Source organism: Molothrus aeneus, chromosome 3 (assembly GCF_037042795.1).
Source record: "Molothrus aeneus isolate 106 chromosome 3, BPBGC_Maene_1.0, whole genome shotgun sequence".
In the NCBI taxonomy this organism is placed as follows: domain Eukaryota; kingdom Metazoa; phylum Chordata; class Aves; order Passeriformes; family Icteridae; genus Molothrus; species Molothrus aeneus.
In genome coordinates, this window is record NC_089648.1 from 11,159,429 (window position 1) to 11,173,705 (window position 14,277).

Here is a 14,277-nt window from a genome sequence, read left to right on the forward strand (position 1 = left end):
TATCATTTTCATTTGTCCTAGATCTGCCAACCTTCCTTCTGCTAAGCTTTTATGTCATTAAACTCCTATTCCTATCACAGCTGCAATCAAAGTAACAGGGTAAAAAGTGCTTTCCTAATTTGAACTAGACTTGATATTTTTTTAAGCTCTCTTTGTATTTTGGGAGTGTGTATTAGCTGTGAGCAAGAAGATGGTGAGTGACAGGGATCTTACAAACAGCTCACAGCACTGAGAGGAGTGTGACCAGTGGCTTCATTTCTGCAGAAAACCTGTACTGTGATGTGGCTCTGCCAAAACACAGACAGGCCAAAAATTCTAAAAGGGTTTTCATTGTTTTTGGCTGCTACTTTCCCTCTCAGCCTTAAATCTACATTAAAAACACTTTGAGAGGCTGTAAGGACTTAAAGATCACGCTTGCCTGTCTCAAACACAGTTACCACTGAAGGACTTTGCCATGGGATGGGCACAAAATGACAGGATGGATCTGCCTCCAGGCCTGGTGAGGTTCTGGCTATCACATCCTGGGTAATGCATCCAGAAAAAATTCCCACTGTGGCAAACTTTGTAAAAGAAGCAACGGCTCATCTGTGACCACCAAAGACATTCCTTTAATTTAACCCGTAGAATAAGAGAACTGTGCAGCCAATGATCATCAGTTCCTTTGTTTGCTAAAATGTATAAATGGTGAAACAAATCAGAAGTGTGTATAATGAAGATTGGTTAATTAAAACAATTAAATGTGACCATTTTGTCCATTTGTTTGACGCCCTTAAGCTGTGATAATTCTACAGTGTGTGTAGCTACTTTACTATTTAATGCTAGATCATTTTAAAGAATGGATTGATCTATTCATGTTTATAGCAAGGTAAGGATTAAAATACTCTGCTTGACTGATTGAAGATTTCCTGTCTTGTTGAGGATCTCTGAATATATTAAATAAAATGAAAAACTGATTAATACTCCCCTCTTATGTCTTCTCTAACCACTGGGTTTATCCTCTATTTTTCTCTTGTTTTGTGAGTCTAGTCCTTCTCTCATTTGCTTTTCTTCCTAGTATGAAACTAAAATGTCCCAGAAAATCTTTAGCTTTAAAAGTACTTAGAATTGGCTTAATGCAGCAGCCAGATAAGCCATCAATTATTCTAGTTACATTAACCCCTATTTCCTTTAACAAAGAGAAATGGGAAGTGATATTCCATAGAATAAGGCTGTCTTGTCACCTTCTTGTAGCTTGGCATAGATTTTCAGCCCATATTTAACATCCTTCTCTGTGTTTATGTGGCGTTCAGTCTTCAGACAAGAAATCTTGTCCCTATTAAAAGAGTTCAGAGGTGTTACTTTCTGGCACTGTAGGACTGACCCCTCCAGTGATTTTTCTGCGATTTTCTGGGGTGGGTATAATTGTTCAGAGGATTTGTCTGACCACTGAGTGGTATAAATTAGTCTTGCTTTGTTCTTTATATTTTATATGAAAACACCTGTAGAGACATAAAGATTCAGGAAGTTTTAAATTATCATAGACTTATAGAATGTGCTGAGTTGGAAGGGGCCCTTCAGGACCATCCAGTCCAGCTCTTGGCCTTCCACAGAACAACCAACCCAAGGCTCACAGCGTGTGCCTGCGACTGTTGTCCAAATGCTTCTTCAACTGTGTCAGGCTTGGTGCTGTGAGCACTGCCCTGGGGAGCCTGTTGCAGGGCCCAAGCACCCTCTGGGTGAAAAACTTTCCTGATATCCAGACTAAAGCTCCTCTGACTCATCTTCATGTCATTTCCTCTAGTTTTGTTACTGTTTATGAGATTGAGGAGAAATCTGGCACTGTTATAAAGTTTTGGGTTCAAGGAATATGCCAAAAAACACCTGGGAAGCCCATCCATGTGGTATCATGCATAGGCATCACTGTGCCAAGTATTGTCTCAACACCAATTTTTTATGGGTGAGGAACATCATTCCCTATGTTTTGTCTATTTCTATTCTCTCTGAGACTCAGAAATTTAAATTCAGAATATGCACTTTCCATGACACTGTTGTGGGTTTTTTTTATCCATTCCATTGCTAAACTTCTTACTGCTCAAACTTGCTTACTGTTCCAAGAACTGGCCATTTTCAAACTGTTTTGTAAGCTTCAATATCACTGGATGGACTACTGGAGATAAGGAATTCTTAGTGCTATCTTACTGGGATGTTGATGCCATGGCATCATTTTGTTCTCCCTATCAAAACAGCATGGATTTTTTTCTCACACTGCTCCTGCTTTTTTCCTTGTAAGTTCTTAAATTCACTGACAGTTTAACTGATCAGTGTGACAAAAATTTGGTTTAACCACTGACTCTTATAAATGCTATAGGCTGAAGCAAAGCATCTTTTCAACAGCTCTTGGAGAACTGAGATTAAAAGCAATCAAAGAATACAGATATTTCTTGACTTGGGGGTGTGTTTGAACACATGGAGCAGAAAAGTCTCATACAAATCTTGTTAGGTGAAGAGATCATCTTCCACAAACCCAAAAAAACTACTATAAATGAAACTGATACCTCTGAATTTGGAACTTTCTTTGAAGTTTGTTTCATAAAATTGGTTTTCAGCCCTACAAGGTATTTTAAACTGTCAACATTCCTGCCCGTTTTTATTTCCTGTCAGCGCCACGATATCACTGCCATGAATCAAGGGCATGCAGTGGTGATGATCAGAAAGAGCTCAGCCAGAAAAGTCCCTGTGTTACAGGGCCTGGGCAGCTATCACCTGAGAACATGTGAATTAATGGTGGAAGCTTCATTGCTTCAGTGGCTGACACAGAAAAAAATGATTTGGCAGCTGAAAACACCAGGAGAGAATCTTGTCCTTTCTTGAATGCATTTTCTCCTTTTTGAGCTGTAGAATGTCAGAAGAGCTAAAAGCACACAGAAAGATCAAAAATAGGTGTGTGGGTGACTGTAAATACTCTCTTTTCAAGCTCTGTTACATGATAGCAGTAGTAAACTGGTGTAGGTTTATTAGCATTAATATCCACAACTACATGTGCTTTTCAAGAAATAGGAGTGTTTTAGATCACTCCTACCAAAAGAATGACATGTATTCATACGTATATTTCATAAACATCAAAATTTTTTCATCGCCTTGAACTGCAAGAGCTTTGCCTTTAATTAGCTCTAATGAATCTATTCCATCCTCTTTCTGCTTCTGCCCACCTCTTGTTTTAGGCAGTATCTTAGGTTGGTGTCTGCACCTTGTGCTGGAAGGATGATCCCCAGCAGGTGAGGAAGGTCATTTGAGCTGTCACCCATCAAGGACAGTGTGTGAAATTCCTGAGATCTCCTGGGCACAGCCCTGAGGTGCCTCCAACCCCAGTTCTCCTGATGCAGAAATGTGACAGCAACTTAATTTAAGGGATACCAGCTGAAATTGGGTAATATTTCATTTTTTACTCTCTTATTGGAACTGTCAGTTCTTCAAGTTGATATTTCGACCTTGCCTTTGTTCCTTCTTAAGGGAAAATGACCAAAAGTTCATCTCCTTTACACTCTCTGCATTCTCCTCTCCTGCATACATAGGTAAGGCTGAGTCTGCCCCCAACAGAAAAATTTGCTCTTTATGCATTTTTTTTTTGCCACAGACCAGACACTGTTGCTGCAGTACAGAACCAATTTCATCCTTGTCAGGCAAAACAATTTACTGCTTAATTAAAAAGTAGCCCAATTTAGAGCTTCCAAATAAAACATGCAAATTACAATGCCATTCTTACCTTTTAGGCTTTAGGCCAAGGCCACTGCCCACTTTGAAAAATAATTCTCCTTCCTCATAGCTGTCCTGTTTTTTCAGTGCCCTAAAATGAATACAGGATGCTACTGCTCTCAACAAAGCTGTTTTTTTCTTTAATGTCAATACTAGCCAGCACAAATCTGGGAGCCTAAAAAGAGATTTTTAGTCTCAGTCTCCCTGTTTAGATGGGCTGAGATTGTAGGCAATAACAACTAAAGCATTTTACCTCTCATTACTGGACACATATTTTTTGATGTAATTCTAATCCTAGAAATTCTAATTCATTTTCCATATATTTCTAATTCTAGAAAAAGGCTGAAAGACAGAGATGCAGTATTTTTGCAGTGAATACTGTCCAAAAGGAAGCAGAATTCTGTGAAGAGTTTTTTGAGGTCCCAAGTGGCTGATAAACCATACATAAATTAATATAATGGAAATTTAGCTTTCTAAGAAACAGAAAGGAAATATGCAGAAAAGCTGTTAAAAGAAGATTATAAAAATTTATGATAGTCTTAATAGAATTTATGTTACTGCATTTTCCTCTACACTTTATCTATATTATGGGAGACAATGGTCTTTATCTGGGATTGAATATAAGCTGATTTCCAAAGTATTATTTCCAAGAACTTTTTACAATGTTGTAGGTCCCATGTAGTGAATATACAAGATTTTCACATAGGGACATTAACATAATATGATGTTTGCCCAAGATCAGTTTTTATACCCATTTTACAATGGTTCTATATGATCCTAAGCAACTCACAACATTTTTTGTTGTGTTCTGAACTGAAGGATATATCAGACAGGTCCTTCCAACCTGAATTATCACTTTATTGTATGGTCCTATCTTGAGGCAACTTGATTTTGCCATGCCCAAGCAGTCTAGTTTATTTCACGTGAGCTTAGATGGACACATGGTCCTGAATTGCAGGTGTGATAAGACTTTGTGATGGAAAATAAATTCCTTTTTATCAAGCCAATAAAACATAAAAACTGTATTTTATGCTTTAACATTAAATTTTAATTTTTTCCCAAACTCAGGCCTTATGAGTTTTGGATTAGTTCCATTTTTGAAAGTAATGTGGTATTTTTGTGCTTCACTGTTTGTATAAAATAGTGCAATGGTCTGGTGTTGCAAAGTAAATGTGTGTTTATGAACTAGTAATAGCTACTAATATAGTGGAAAGTCCTTGAGGAAATTAATAATTCTGTAACAGGATTTTAATCATGGAAAGGGAAGAAGGCATTGGATTACATATTTAATAAGGGAGATAAAACCCAGAGGTGGGTGTCTTCTCATAGGGTGGAAAAGCTCCATCCCCTGAGCTGATTTGATTCACAGAATCACAGAATGGGTCAGGTTGGAGGGACCTCAGGGGGTGATCTGATCAAGAAAGAGGAGGTGACCATGTAATCCAGGCAATGTCCCTGTGTCCCGTGTCCATGGACACATGCAATGGATACACACAGACCAGAGGGGATTTAATGCTGAGTGGACAACTTCTTACCTTTTCTGTGCATCACTACCAAGCTTAATGTTTCCTGAAAGGAAAAAAGCTTTCCTTTTTTTCTGAATTTAATAGCTTTTAATGAAATCTTCTCTCAACAAGAGTATCACGCTAACTGCTCAGAAGAGAAGCAAAGTAAAACTTTCAGATAAATACCATATATTAATTAAAATTGCTTGGATGGAATTAAAGCTCAAGCAAAGTTTCCATCTCCCTAAGATCTGATCCATTGCAAAATTAGGCCTTCATTTACTTCCACACAATACTAGTTCTCTGAAATTAGTTTGCACTGATGTGAGAACAGATTTTGGCCCATTCTTAAAAAAAAAATCACACACAAAAAACCCCCCCAAACGATTATATATATATATATGCATATATGTATATTTAAAGATCGATTTTATTTATATATGCAATCCATTAAAGGAGTTTAAATAGAGTAGGATGACCAGGATTTTTTTAATACAGTCTCTTTCTTCTTCATGGAGTTTTCTTGTGTATGTATACCATACATTCCCAGGTTCTAGTTTATGCAGGTTATGTGTGGTATAAAATGTCATTAAAGGTGGTAGGTTTGCATATTCATCTAATAAATATTAACTAATATTATACTATTTTGTATATCTTTGTGTATATATATATATATACATATATATATATATATATGTAATACTGATACAGAAATAACTAATTTCAATAGAATAAATCTTTGGTTTATGTTCTGTTAGTGTGATTTAAACAAGTCAGCAAAGTTTGTGATAGGTTGTTCTCCTTAACAGGCATGAAAAGCAATTATTATTGTGTTACGTATTGTGCAAAATAGAAAAATGTGTACTATGTAGGCATGGCAAAAAAAAAAAATTAAAACTAAAATTGAATTGTAGACTCCACCTACAGTTCTTCAGCTCTTGGATCACCATCGCAGGAAGGACATGGAGCTGCTGGAGTGAGTCCAGAGGAGGGACACCAAGGTGATCAGAAGGCTGGAGATCCTTCTCCTGCAAGGAAAGGGTGAGAGAATTGGGATTGCTCAGTCTGGAAAGGAGAAGGCTTTGGTTTGACCTAATTGTGGCCCTCAAGCACCTGAAGGGAACTTACAGCAAGGTAGAGAATTACTTTTAACAAGAGCATGTTGTGATGGGAAAAGGAGAAATGTGTTCAAATTGAAAGAGAGTAGGTTTAGATTGGATATTAGGGAAAAATTCTTTACAGTGAAGATTTTGAGGCTCTAGAACAGGTTTTCCAGAGATTCCAGAGATGTGGATGCTCCATCCCTGGGGCTCTGGTCTAGTGGAAGGTGTCCTTGCCTATGGCAATGGTGGTTGGCACGAGATCAGCTTCTAGGTCCCCTTCCAACCCAAACCATTCTATGATTCTATAAAAAAATATGGATGTCTTTTTTTTTTTTGTATAAGCTCCAGTCACTTTATGAGAACAACCAGGTTGCAAAATCCTGTCAGAGATGTCATCTTTTCTTGAACCAAAACCTCTGTCCTCGGTGGCCCCTTTCAGCCTGCAGTGTAGTACAACAGTCACTGTCACTGTAGGCTTACAATGTACAGAAAGATTTTATTTTTCATGTAGTATAAAATCTGATAAAAGAGTATGTACATTTCTCTCAGAGAAAAAAAAAAAGACTTTGTCTATGAAATTGTAAATCACCAGTATTTACTTTAAATTTTAATGAAATCCAATAGGGTACAGACTGCATAAAACATTTTAAACCATTTCTCTGTACATTTGGAAAAGTATAAATAGATAGGTCTTTACTCTGACTCTGTATTTTAGTTATTTAATAAAGTTTTCATAGGGAAAAAATTTATGCAGGAAAATAAACTTATTTTGGAATAAGATGGCAAAGCCTCAAAAAATATCTTTACAAGTCATACCAGAGGGGGATTGTTTATGTGTCTGCTGAGTGAAAAGAACATACAAATGAGTTATTGCTGTTAGGCAAATGGCTCAGCTTGTAAAAAGGTAAAAGCAGAATTGTTTTTAATGCAAAGTGCTGTAGGAACACTTGCAGGCAATCAACATGTGCTTGATGCCATTCCTGAGGTAGATAATGACCCTGTAGTGGCCATGAATCTCCTGATAAGACAGGCTTAAACAGCTGAACATGCCTAGTTTATATTTGAAATGGGTTCAGGGCACTTTTGCTTTGAACCTTTGACTCATTCCCAATGAAAATATTTCCAACATGTGCACAAGTCTTCACTACCGTTCACCTGTGCTTTCACTGATGGTCAAAATTTCAATGGCCTCTGGACATTGTCCAGGTTGAGCTGCTCAGAACAGAAAAGGATTCAATAGGAAAATAAGTATATCAAGCCATTTGATATTGAACTTTTTTTCCAGCCTTCATATTTGCATAATTTAAAATAAATTAGGAGTATTTTTTAGGCAAAGGAGACTTGTTGTACACATTGACATCTAGTAAGTGATGTTTAAAACATTTTTATTTGGATATTGACAAAAAGCAGTTGTAAAATGCTGCAAAAGACTGGAAAATTAGAATGTGTTTTACTTTTCCAAGTTTCTATCTAGCCTTTACGTGCAGAGGGTCTATTCCCATGTTACCAGCAATAATAAAATGTTAGGCCTAGTAGATGAGAGGGAGAGTAACAGATATTGGCTACGTGGAGTTTAGAAAAGCTTTCAATGCTGTGTCCCATAAGATCCTCACAGAGAAGTTAAAACCCTGTGGAAATCTGAGTGGGAATCTTATTAACATACATAAATACTACAGGAAAATATACAAGGAGGATGAACCCAGGCTGTCTCGTGGTGCCTAGGACAAGGACCATGGGCAATGGACAAAACCAGGACCACAGGAAGTTTCATGTGAATATCAGGAAACACTTTTTACTGTGGGGGTTGCTGAACACCTGCGCAGGTTACCCACAGAGGTTGTGGAGTCTCCATCTGTGGATTTACTCAAAACCTGTCTTGACATGGTCCTGAACAACAGGTTTTGTAGGGAGCTGTTCCACAGGTTACTGCCAACCTCAACCATTCAATGTTTTTCTGTGATGCAGGAGTGAAAAAAAACCCACCAGAACCTGAGCACAGCCACATACAGAAGTGTTTTCCATTTCACATAACAGGAGAGTAATAGAATGAACACTCCTTAGAAGTTGTCTATGTTTCAAATATTTCAAAAGTAGAAATAGTTGGTTTTGGTTTTTTTTTTTTTTTTTTTTTTTTGTTGTTGTTGTTTTGTTTTGTTTTTTTGCTTTTTTAATACAGAACCATGGAGCTACAGTGCATATTAAGGCTAAGGTACATGGTAAGGATGAACTATAAATACAGCAGAGGAGGAATGGGGCCTTTGTGTGTTCTAGACTTCCCCTAAATGAAGAGTTGTTTGTTCTACCTTTAAAAGCATCCATTAAATATTTTCTTTGGATAGATATCATGAAAGTTTTTTCTCACTCTTTGGGGGAGACTGTGCTTTTTATAAACATGCTGGTAATTTCCATCATACCTCCCATGGTTCCTCAGCAGAATACTGCATCCTTTATGGCAATCCAGTTTTTCCCTTATGGCAGACAGCTCCAGAAGGGTGATATCCAAGAACAGCCAAGAGACCCTTCATAATGAAAAATAGTTCCCAGATACACTTCCAGACTCAAAAGTGAAAAATAATAGATTTGTTCCTCTGTTTCTTTAGAAAGCAATAATAAAAGGACAATGTATCTATATCCCAAAAGAGATAAGGTTTATCCCTATCTGAATTTGAAACATCAAGTGAAGTAGGAAGGAAATTCAGACATGTCTGTAATTAAAAAAAAAAAAAAAATTAAAAGTCTAGCTTTGTTTGTTTTTAAGTGTGGTACGGAGAAACATATTTAGAAACCAGCCACAAGGCAGTAAAATTGATTTCTGGTTTATCTGGTATAACTCTGAGTCTCTCACTGAGCTTGGAAATAATTGATTGCTCGAAGCCTTGTAGCAGTAGTTAAAAATTGATAAATGCTAAAGCCAGCACAGTGTTTTATAGATTCCCAAGAATTGTGGAGCCTCCATATTTCTTTCTCATCACCAGCTCTAGATCATGTGGTGAAATTTAAAAGACACTTCATCTTACCCTTAGTAAATTATATTCAGCAAGTCTAAGACCTTGTACTGTGGGATGGAAAGCAAAATCTTTAGTCACACAGCACTGATAAGTAACATATGAAGTCAAGCATGTTTTTGCAGGTTAGCCTAGTGGTTTAGATCAGCTGATTAGATTACAGTAAAAACTTACAAAATGTCTATGTATGTAATTAGGGTTTGTTAAATCCTAAGGGATGTTTAGAAGAATTATTGGTATGGATAGCAACAATGTTTGTAAGTAAATAAAACTGCTGTACTAAATAAAGAAATAAACTCTGTTAAAAAAATCAGTATAAGGTCCCATTTGGCAAAGAAATTCTTCAAGTTTTCATTAATATAAGTTTCCTTTATTAATGCAGGAATTTGGTTTTATATATCAGCTGACCTCTATACTGGGGCACGTGTTCTGGTGCTATATGCACCTTAGTACAAATTGTCACAGCCCAGTGATGTTTCTTCCACATCGAATTAGTAAATAAATATCTTAGTTTCATAGTTATTCACTAAAATAAGAAAAAGCAATAAATGAAAGAATTGATTATTGAGGCAAATTTCACTACTAGTTCCTTACCTGAGTAAAAATACATCAGGCAACAGAACTCAGCCTCTCACACTTCTATTTAGAGCTAGAGATCAAATTATTTATTTGCTGACTATTTTGCCAAGCAAACAAAAATATTTTAAATTGTTTCTGTAAACTCAGCAACTCAGCACTTCGCTTCAACATTGCTGGCTACATCTGGGAGCAAACTGCAGTTTTCCTTTGCAGATGAGTGAGACAAGTGATTAGCATCAAAATAGTCTGTTTATTCGTGAAAATCCTGCTTTCTGAGGCTGTTTTCTGGGATGAAGTTGATCTTCAAGTCAGACCAGCTCTTGCATGACAGAGTCCATAACATTTCACACTGCAATGCTTGTAGCACCCCCAACGGCCTTAGGAACACTGCAGTGTATTGCTATCTTTCTGTCAGCATTATTAATGTTTTAGAACAGCTAATGTGATGAAGACTTGAAACATAATTACAATAATGATGGAATCAAATCCTCGTCCTCCTCTTGCTCCTTCATTTTCTACTTTAGGACTGTTTTATCTTCTGCCTTGAAAGAGAGGATGGAGAGGGAAAGAAATACAGGCAAACACAACCATATTCTGAAGGAGCTGCTTTCTCACCAAATCACATGGCACTGAATAAACCCGAATTAAAATGTCCTTGGGGGGAACTGATTTTATATTTTTCATCAGGTTCTTCTTCCCCCATTTCAACTCCAAATCATGCTGGGGTGTCATCTGGAGCTCCATCAGGATTGTGGAGTGTGTGAGGTCTCAGCTTCCTGGTTTTCCTGCACTGTTTTCCAACTCAATTAGCTTCAGTACTCCAGTTTCAGTGGTGCTGGCAAAATAGATACTAAACACACAGCTTTGCAGCTAAAAGTGCTACATTCTTCTCATGCAAATAAGTGTATGTCTTTGAGTTTCATCAGCTTTGTGCTAGGTGAGGTATTTTAATATAATCAGCATTACCTGGGCTACAAGGTGCGGTGATGGCTTCTCACCATGCGTTTCTTGCTGAAGAATGTTAATGCTGCTTTTAAAAATGCACAATTCTACATGTATCAAACTGAATTAAGTTATAAACATAATGGAATTCTTTCCAAAAGGCCAGAAACTTTTGCTTGGCCCAAACACTTAGAATTTAGATGCTAAGATACACTTAATCTCTTTGTTCTTTGCATGCCCCAATAAAATGTTTATTTGTACAGTTTTTAAACAAAAACCTCTTTAAACTTGAGTATTTTGAATTATCAGAAATCTAATGTCTTTTACGCAAATCACTGATTTTTTATTGGCAGTGAATTTGCCCTGGGAAAGAGTGGCCCCAGTTGAACAGTAAGGCTCTGATTTTCTGTTTCCATCTTTCTTCAGCTTTTAGGGCTTCATTGGGTGCACAGTTTCATAGGAGGGACACATTCAGATTCAATTCTGTGCTTAAATATACATGACACCCCCAAATGCAACACTGTGTTGAGATGCTGTGCAAACCCTGCATGTAATCAATCCTCCTAATGTCATATCCCACTAAAAGTAGACAAGTAATAGCATAGGGTTAAAAACACACAAGCAAGCAAAAAAACATTTTTTACTGCAGAAACCTCTTGCAGGTTAATAAGCAGTTTTTTGGAAGAATCTCCTGATTTTTCTAAAAGCTGAATTTAAAAGTTGTCAAATTTGTAACTGTCAGAAAAACCCAATTGAAAGATAAGCTGAGAACCATAAGTTTTTTCTCAAAGCTCTAAGTTGTCTTTATCTAAAAAGAAACGTGATGAATCATCACATTTGCACAGTTCTTTTCTTCAAATATTTTCCATTTCTTCACAATTCAGATCACTCTGTTGCAATAAGCATATATTGTCATTATGTGACTTAAAGTATTGCCATATGATTTGACAGAATCTTTCATTATGGAATCTAATTTCATTCTTTTGAATTTAAATTACTCCTTACTCATTACATGTCTTTTCTTTAACTTTCATTATAGGCATTTTTCTTTTGATAACTCACAAGCATCCATAACTTCTGATAACTTTGTCTCCAAGGACAGAAAGATAAATAGGGTATCCTTAAATAGTTGTAATCTTCTTGATCTTGAAAATACAACTATATATTATGATGGGTGTTTAGAAGCATACAAACAGGGAAAAAAAGCTGATTAATTGCTCTTTAAACAGATCTAGCATTAGAAATGCAGATAATATCTAATAGTGAGCTAAAATCTTCAAGTAGTTGTCAAGCATGTTTGCACACAATATTTAAAACTTGAATCATGTTGTGTTGTAAGACCACATAAACAAAAGCTGTAAAAACTACTTCATGTTTTATCTGAAAAAGGGGAGAAAGGGTATTGTAAAAGCAGGTCCACCGATGAGGGGAGAGAATGATGCATCTGACTCCATGTTCTGAGAAGGCTAATTTATTACTTTATTATACTATATCATATTAAAGAATACTATACTATACTAAAGAATACAGAAAAGATACTTACTCAAATGCTAAAAAGATAATAATGAAAACTCGTGACTCTTTCCAGAGTCCCAACACAGCTTGGCCCCAATTGGCCAAAGAGTCAAAACAACTCACACTGGAGTCCAAGCAGCTAATCACCTGTGGGTAAACAATCTCCAAACATATTTCACAGGTGCAAAACACAAGAAAAGAAAATGAGATAATAATTGTTTTCCTTTTCTCTGAGGCCTCTCTTGCTGCCTTTCAGCTTCCCAGGAGAAAAACCCAGGGCAAAGGAATTTTTTCAGAGAATGTGAATGCCACAAAAGAGTAAAAACCAACATCAATAAGTATTCAAACTGTGAACTCCAAAGAACAACATGAATAAGATTGGGGGATCATCCTCCTAAATAATGTGGTAGGAGATCCACTCTGCCCCACAGCCTAATGGTCCATGTGGCACATGGGAAACAAGCACAAGGTTATCACCACATCTGGATATCTGCAGTGTCATTCTGGTCCTTCTTCACCCTACAGTGTGATGGAGTGTTGTAGTGTGTTTTTATATTTTGTAATACTTTGAAGTAGTTTTGTTTTGTATCCCCATATTTTTCCCAAATGGTTTATCCCAGACTGTACTCCCCTCCCTTTACCTGTGTTATCCCTCTCCCGGGATGAGATCATCCCCAAATCCCCACCCTGGCTCTCTGTCAGTCACTCAGCATCCCATCCCTCCATCCAGAAGTTTCTGTCCAAGTCGTGGAGTGATGAGCCAGAGGCCAGGGGTCAGCCCCCCAAGCCTTGCCCCATACGCTGTCCTATATGTCTATCCCCCAGTACCCATCCCTTAGGGTCACTTATTGGTTGGTAAAATGTTATCTGCTTTTGGTTTCCACCTCCCTTTAAATGTGACCTTGGCACATCTCCCGGGGCTCTCGGCAGGAGGCCCCTGAGGTGCAGCAGCTCCTTTGGGACTCATAATAAAACCTTGGATTAACCCCTGCTAAGAGTCGGCCCTTTCTCCTCTACCGATGTCTGGTGTCTCTTGTGCTGCACAGGGGCCCAGCCCAGGTGCCCTCAGCACCCTCGGGGCACACACAGAGAGTGTCTCCCTGCTGTCAGCCCAGGTGCCCTCAGCACCCTCGGGGCACACACAGAGAGTGTCTCCCTGCCAGCCCAGGTGCCCTCAGCACCCTTGGGGCACACACAGAGAGTGTCTCCCCCCAGCCCAGGTGCCCTCAGCACCCTTGGGGCACACACAGAGAGTGTCTCCCCCCAGCCCAGGTGCCCTCAGCACCCTCGGGGCACACACAGAGAGTGTCTCCCCCCAGCCCAGGTGCCCTCAGCACCCTTGGGGCACACACAGAGAGTGTCTCCCTGCTGTCAGCCCAGGTGCCCTCAGTACCCTCGGGGCACACACAGAGAGTGTCTCCCCCCAGCCCAGGTGCCCTCAGTACCCTCGGGGCTCAGAGAGTGTCTCCCTGCCAGCCCAGGTGCCCTCAGTACCCTCGGGGCACACACAGAGAGTGTCTCCCTGCTGTCAGCCCAGGTGCCCTCAGCACCCTCGGGGCACACACAGAGAGTGTCTCCCCCCAGCCCAGGTGCCCTCAGCACCCTCGGGGCACACACAGAGAGTGTCTCCTGCCAGCCCAGGTGCCCTCAGCACCCTCGGGGCACAGAGAGTGTCTCTCTGCTGTCAGCCCAGGTGCCCTCAGCACCCTTGGGGCACACACAGAGAGTGTCTCCCCCCAGCCCAGGTGCCCTCAGCACCCTCGGGGCACACACAGAGAGTGTCTCCCCGCTGTCGGCCATGTCGGGGCTGCCCCCCGGTGTCTGCCGACTCAGGACTGGCTCAGGGTTCCTGAGAGGCTCACAGAGAGACCGAGACAATGGAGGAGGAAGGATGGG